Here is a 7,794-nt window from a genome sequence, read left to right as displayed (position 1 = left end):
TAAATTGATAAAAAAAAGTTAGTAGTTAACAAATAAAATAATAAATAATAGCACATCCGACATGGTAAAGTATGACAAAATTTAAAAGAATTTGGACTTTTGGTCCAAACGCAGGTAGGCGCTGCTGTTGCTGAATTCAGATTGGACTTTCTTTTAAGTCCAATTTTCAATTTTCGTTTCAGCCATTTAGGTTGCTGCTGCTGCTGCCACAGCGTAAAATTGGACCTTTTTAAGTCCAAAAATCCTCAATTTTAGTCCATTTGGGACTGCTGCAATAATCAAATTGGATTGTTAAATCCAAAATTCAATTCCCGATCAGTTTTGATTGCTATTACTCCACTACTTAGCTGCTGCCACTGATTTGGATTTAAACCCATTAATATTAACTTCCCTTTCACGATTTCGATGAGGTTGACTCGAAGAGGATCAAATGCAAGAGAATGGGAGTCCGAGTAGACTCAATGGAAGAGTTCATGCGTATGAAAACAAAGGATAAGAATTAGTAACTAATTGAAAAGGGGCACAACAATTAAAATTCCATTTAGATCTACCCAACACCAGAGAAAGCCAACAGAAAGCAGAGAAAGCAATTGATTTCCAATCATAACACGTCTTTCATGTTCAACTAAGAAATGACATAAACATAAATTTTTGCCATGGATTTGAGCAACAGAGAATCAACAAGTGGACAAGGAACAGAACAATTTAATAATTCATTATAAATTTTAAAATTTACAACAGCAAACAGAGAAACAATAATGATTATAAAGCTGTTGGAAGGAAAAAAGTAACATGAATTCTCAGACATAAGAGCAAATAGAAATCATTTCTGATTCTTAAGAAACTAGAGGTAGCTATTACGACAAGTTATAAGCGAAAACATACAGAAAATCGACAACTCATATTCTAAATTCATAAACAGGCAATTAGATGTAGGAAAGAGGAATTAAGAATTCAATGGTAATAATCAAAGTTCACACATAACAGAACATGTGTTAGAAAGTTATACACTTAAATCAGACGACCATATGACTAAGCTATATCTATTTTAATTAGAAGTAAGAAGCAAGTGTATTCTCTAGCGAAAGAAAGGAAAAGAGTTTTAACTTGAGCTAGAATAACCTTCAACCACAAGGACGACAGTCAACTGCACTAAAATTGAAATTTGGGCAAGCATCCTATGATAACTAAGAAAAGCTAGATGAAGCAACCGCAACTTGGTTGATTCAAATTAGACAAGAAATCAGCAGAACACACAATTTTGGAACAACAAAGCTCATCATAACACTTTAATCCAAACAAAATCGAGGCGGAAGAGTGCACAACTGATATCAGCCACTGTATAATATGGATTTCAAAGTCGAATAACAATTAAAGTAACTAGAAGCACATATTTCATATGAACTCAACTTAGTAAAATATCTATAGTATTCACATTCTCTATATATGAACTCAACACCCAAATTCAATCATAAGAATAAAAACTAAACTCCACATTATATGAATAATAAATCTGACTATAGCAACTAGATCGAAATGTCTTAAAACAATAATTTTACATAGACGTTGAGCTAAATCAGAACAAATAAAGCTAAAATAGGCTACTGGAACACATAAATCAGGAAGATTATACTAAGACAATCGACATAATTCCTAAACTACAACTAATACCCCAATGGATTCCCAAAGAACATAAACAAACTAAAAAGAGAAATGACAAAAAGAGAAGAAGATTACCTGGTTCTGGGCAGCGAACCGGAAAACGAGTTCAATGAAGACGATTCCACCTCTTCAACTCGAAAAGCCACAAAAAAACTTTAAACTATTGAACTGAGAATTCCCAAACCTTATAGGGGTACTCTCAGGTCTCAAAACGTGCCCTTGAACAGTAAGAAGGAGGCTATTTATAGGGGTTGGGAAATCTGAAAAAATATAGCCTAGAATCGATGTGGGACTGTGAATAATTTGAAAATTCTTGACTGGATAAGGCTGGAACAGTACTAGGCGTACTGTTTGTCGAGGGAAAGGAAGAAGACGACGAGAATAAAGTTGTGTACCGCCTGTACGCGTAGGGCGTACTGTTTCGTCTATTTGACGCCGTTTGCTGCATATATTCACGCAGTCTGGTATCATTGTGTATTGACGTTGTTGTCGCTTCTAGGTTCTTCGCGTGAAACAGAAACGTGATAGGGTCGGCTGGTACTGATGTATTGTTATTGTATGTAATCTGATGAGTATTGGGTCTATTCTGGCATAAAAGGAATTGGGCTGGGTTGGGTATAATTGCTTTGGGCTCATCAAGTTAAGGCTCCAATTGGATATCAAAGGGAGTAGGTCCCTTGGTCTCTATATTTCATCAAATCGCCCTGTTTTAGTTCAAATTTGATAAAATGGAAACTAGATAAATTATGAATCTGATTAATTATTTAAGCTTCTTAACTTCGACAACACAAAATAATTATTTCGAAGAGAAAGATCTTTATTAAATCGTGATCAGTTTTAAAGGAAATACGATACCTACTTAATTAACTCTATTTTTGGTAAAACGTTTTACTAACTATTTATTCAAATTGAAAAATTACATAAGTCTATATATTTAAGTATATAGAGATATATTTTATAGTAAAAATGGAAAATTGCCTTGAAAATGATTTCAAAAGTAATTTTGATTGATTTTTTTTTTCAAAATAAGTACTTCAATTTGTTTGAAATTTAAGAAGCTTGAAAATTAATTAAATTGTGGAGGGCCAAAATTGGGTGTCAACAAGATGATCTGTCAGTAGCAACAAAACTCATTCTCTTATTAGCCATTCTACTTTTGAAGTAGCAACAACACTAATCCCAAACAAATATTTTCCAAACGAAAACAAACTTAGTAATGAAACTTCTTAAAAGAGAGCAAATAGAACCTGGACGTAATAAAAGTCAAATGCAGATCTTTGACCAATGGAACAAAACTTGGTCCTTTCACAATGCCTGGCCGAAACTTCAAGTAGACACAAACTGCACAATAAAGATGGAAGCACCAGATAACAAATTATGGAACTCCAGATGCAGGCTGGAAGAAAGAGTGAGGCAATAGCCAATTCTTTTAGCCAGAAACAAGTGTGTTCTTCTCAGATGGTGATCTGTTCAACAAGCACCAATAAATCTTGACCGAAAATAACAACAAATGTCGGAAAAGGAAGATCGACAGATAGCAAATTCGATCACAAATATACCGCTTGCCCTCACGCACTTGTCGAAAAATTGTGAACTAAATGGAGTCACTGGAACGTGAGACTCACGAGGTTAATTTTAATGAAACAGTCACCAGCACTCTTAACTTCTAGCTAAGCAACATTGTCTCCCAACTATGGAGATGACTCAACTCCGACTAGGCAAGGCTAACGCAGCTGAAGCTACAAGCTTGGCTCTGATACCATGTTGAAACGAAAGTATGAAGTAATTTCAATGTGTATTATCCAAAGAAGACAATGATTTAAATACAGGTAAAGAAAAAACTAAGGTAACTAAATACTAAATCCCTAAGAATCAACTAGAATATTATATACAAGGAAACATATAACTTTATGATTCTCTAAGAGTACTCAAGGGCACCCCAAATATCTAAAAAGTAATTTTCCTTTCACAAATTGTAATTCCTAAAGTATTTGATCTTTGAACAGTTTGCTTAACTCTCCCAAACTATACATTACTTTTATCTACATTTTCCACCAATCTGATGCTTGAGTAAACAACAAAAAAACACTTATATAGACACCTCACAAATTTTATGTATCCTCTGCAGAAAATCAACAAGTCTTCAACCAAGTTTAGATGAATTATTCTCTGCTTCTTACATAAATCAGAGTTGATGTGTAAGCTTTTTAGAGCTCTTGTATGGATAAGTTCTTTCGTTACTAACTACCAAACGACCTTTAGGGTCCATTTTAATTGGAGATGTGATATGAAATAATGATTTGAATTTAAAGTTTTGTTGAGATTTTAGACATGTAATTTAGATTTTAAAATTGTATTTTTTGTTATAAACATAATCTACAAATATTGAAGACTATCAAAATTTCCTCATTTTCTATATAACTTTTCAAATGAGCAAACAATAATCATAAATCAAATATATCAATATCCTAAGATGTTGCACCGTAAATCACATATCTCTATATTTCTTTTATAAATAAGATGTTGCTTTAAAGGAATTAGGAGTGTTTGGGTAAAATTTACAAAAAAAAAAAAAAACTTCTAAGCACTTGTTTTTAAGCCTACATAACAAATATAAGTAAAGAGTCATAAATTAAAATTTCTAACTTATGGTTTTTGAGTTACAAGTCAAAAGCCAATAAATTATAGTTAATCCTAATTTGAAAAGAAATAACTCAATTAAATCCACAAATAGCAATTCATAATTTTTTTGGACCAACCTTGCCTGTCGATATCTATTCGTCAAATTTTACCTTTTTTGAGTAGTGGATTCGATTAGGCAAATATACTATCAAAATAACAAGCCTAGAGTTCCAAATGTCTCATACAGTGTTTTCAACAAAAAAAAAATTGGGGGCGAGTCTCGATGCGGGGCGCATCAAAAATGCACCGGGGCAAAAATGTAAGGCATAGTCCTAGAATTTAGGGCATAAGCTCCAAGCGTAAAAACGTAAGCCCTAGGCATAAAAACGTATGCTCTGGGCGTTTTTTTTTTATTTTGATTTTTGAATTTTTTTTCTTTAAATCATATTTTTATTATTGGTGTAATGATATTTCTCAAATAGTAATTGTAATACTTTTTTTCTTCATTATTGGTGATTAACATCTTTCTCAAATAAAAATCATACTATTTTTTTATCTATAGATTATAGGTTTTTTTTTTTTTGTTTCCCACCCGGTGTCCGGTACCCAAATTGGAGCCCGACTAAATTTGGATCTGCACCGGGAAGTCCCACATTGGGGGGGGGGGGTAAATCACTCCCTAACAAAGGCGACTCCGTACCCAATGGGCTCGAAATTGAGACCTCTTGGTTAAGGATGAAGGAGTACTTACCATTCCACCACAACCCTTGTTGGTATATTATTTAATAAAATTTATTTGTAAAATAATTGAAAGTTTTCCTTTTACTTTTTTTTTAGTAATAAAATTATAAAATTTAATATACATGAGACTACGCCCCGTAGATCCATAAGACTTACGCCTTGTGTCTCAGGGCTTACATCTCGCCCTGTGTCTCGGGGCTTACATCTCGTCCCGTACTGCATAAAATGTCTCGCCTCACGCCCTCACCTTTTAAAACACTGGTCTCAGGTATATATTGCAATGCAAAAGGCCAGATTCACTACATGAATACTAAAGCATGTTTCATGTTATTGAGCACAAACATACCAATTAAATGGGAAATGGAAGTGTAGACACAAAATGTGCTAGAATTATGAGTGTCAATTTTGTTCGGTATGAATTTGCTTGAAGACTTAGAGATAAGAGTGTTGCAATAGATGTACAAATAACCCTATAATCTATCTATATTACTTGGGAATAGAGTGTCAAATATGACCCAAATATTAATAATCAGTCCAATTCGTTCAAAATTTTATGGGTTGATCACAAGATTATTTTATATTGGATTGATTTTTAGTTCGCCTAAGATATCTCATTATTAAAAGGATATCAATTTTAGTCCGATACTAGCATGATTCTAACTCATTTTTAATATTTATTTTAATTTGAATGTAGAGATTTACTCTAATGGTTTTTTTTATGTATTTACTTTTATGTACTAATATCATATAAGTTTGATGTTGTACAATTTTCACTGTATTAGATTAATATATTTGTCAAATAGTCTAAATAATGACCATAATTACATAATAAGTTTTCAATACTTTACAAAAAAAATAATTAAAAATATTTGAATAAGATATGAAGAAAATAATTTTAAAATAATAATAAAAGTATATGGGTAATTTTGATCTCTTTCTAAAATATTTTGATGTATGAAATTGAGGAAGACAAATACGAGACACTATGCATGGTAATAAAAAGAATGTTAGTGATCTAGAAATATAATGGGGAGTAATTTTAAATTATTTTCGATAGAAGAAGGTGAATTTGAATAATTTTCTTATATATAAAAGTATTCATACTCGTCATATTGTTTTATTCAAAATGATATCGTACATAATTCAGCAAAATGATTACTTAGAAGTTCATCTACTAGAAGTGAAAAAAATTCCTTCTAATTAGTATATCTTTTTAGCTAACGTTCAAAAATCCTCCAAAAAAATTGGGTCAAGTTGGCTAGTCATCACCCAACCCATTTTAGACCAACTAATTTTGGGTCAATTTTAACCCCACTCATTTATGAGTAAATTTTAGGTTTAGCAAATATAAAAATTATATTTGTATGTCATAGCTACAGTTTGTATAATTGCGCTCCATAGCAAATTTTTTGTTATGGCTATTAATTTGTATATTTCGGTATACATATACATAAAAATTTGTATTTGTATATTTCGTTATACAAACTGAAACACAGTAATTTTATATAAACAAAATTACTACATATATACAACACATATGTATACCGAATGGGTCTATTTGTATATTTCGGTATACAAATGGATCATGTAATTATTTTTTATACAACACATATGCATACCGAATGGGTCTATTTGTATATTTCGGTATACAAATGGGTCCTGCAATTAATTTCTATACAACACATATGTATACCGAATGGGTCTATTTGTATATTTCGATATACAAATGGGATGGCAAAAAACATGGAATGTTTGCTGCGAATTACAAATAAAAGAAACTATTGCTATAACATTTAATTTGAATTAATAGTTTGTTATTTCATACAATTTTCCCCTCATTTATTAACTCAATTTATTTTACCCATTCAAATTCAACTCAGTTCGTTCATTTGACATTGGGAAAAAAAATCAATAAAAGTAGTCGCATGTATCTGTAATGTATAGATTGTATAAATAGTGTGTAATATGTATATTTGATGTATAACTATGTATCATGGATGTATATACATCTATATACAATATTTATATATTACAACAATTCATCTTCCTCAATGGATCAATGTTTTTTCATTGACCAACTCAAATCTCTTCTTAATAGTCTCAATTCTAGAGATGAGCTCATCTTGATGATTCAAATCTTTTGATTTATTATTCACGCAAACAATTCACGTTGGCGGCATGTCGGATTTTAAAAATTAAATTATTTTTAAATTTTAATACATAACATTGTTTGTAGAACAGATAAAATAATTCTCCCTCTATTCAATTTATATAACTCACTTTCTCTTTAGTGAATCTCAAAAAGAATGACATAAATCTATATTTAGTAATAATTTAGCTTTAAAATGCTCATTTTACTCTTAATGAAATGATTTAGTCACACAAACATCTATGACGCATTTTAGATGACAAATTTTAAAAGTCTTTCTTTCTAAAACGTCATGTCAAGACAAACTATATTACATAAATTGAGACAAAGAAAATATATCACATAAATTTAAAGGCAAAGGATTAAATGCGAGAGGCAAGCAATCCATATGTTATCCAAGACAATATCACACGATATCCAAGAAGAGGCAAGCAATATAATTCATAATGCACTAGTGCACTTAGCTTGCAATTAAATTTGACTAAATGGCCATTTTGGATAATAATTGATGATTAAGTTATTTTGAATAAAGAATTTTGACACAATGATTATTTTGTCTAAATTTTCCTTTGACATACCAACCTAGGAACAACACCTACATTAGGCGAAGTCACAAGAGG

This window comes from Solanum stenotomum, chromosome 6 (assembly GCF_019186545.1).
Source record: "Solanum stenotomum isolate F172 chromosome 6, ASM1918654v1, whole genome shotgun sequence".
Taxonomy (NCBI): Eukaryota; Viridiplantae; Streptophyta; class Magnoliopsida; order Solanales; family Solanaceae; genus Solanum; species Solanum stenotomum.
Note: the sequence above shows the minus strand (reverse complement) of the source record.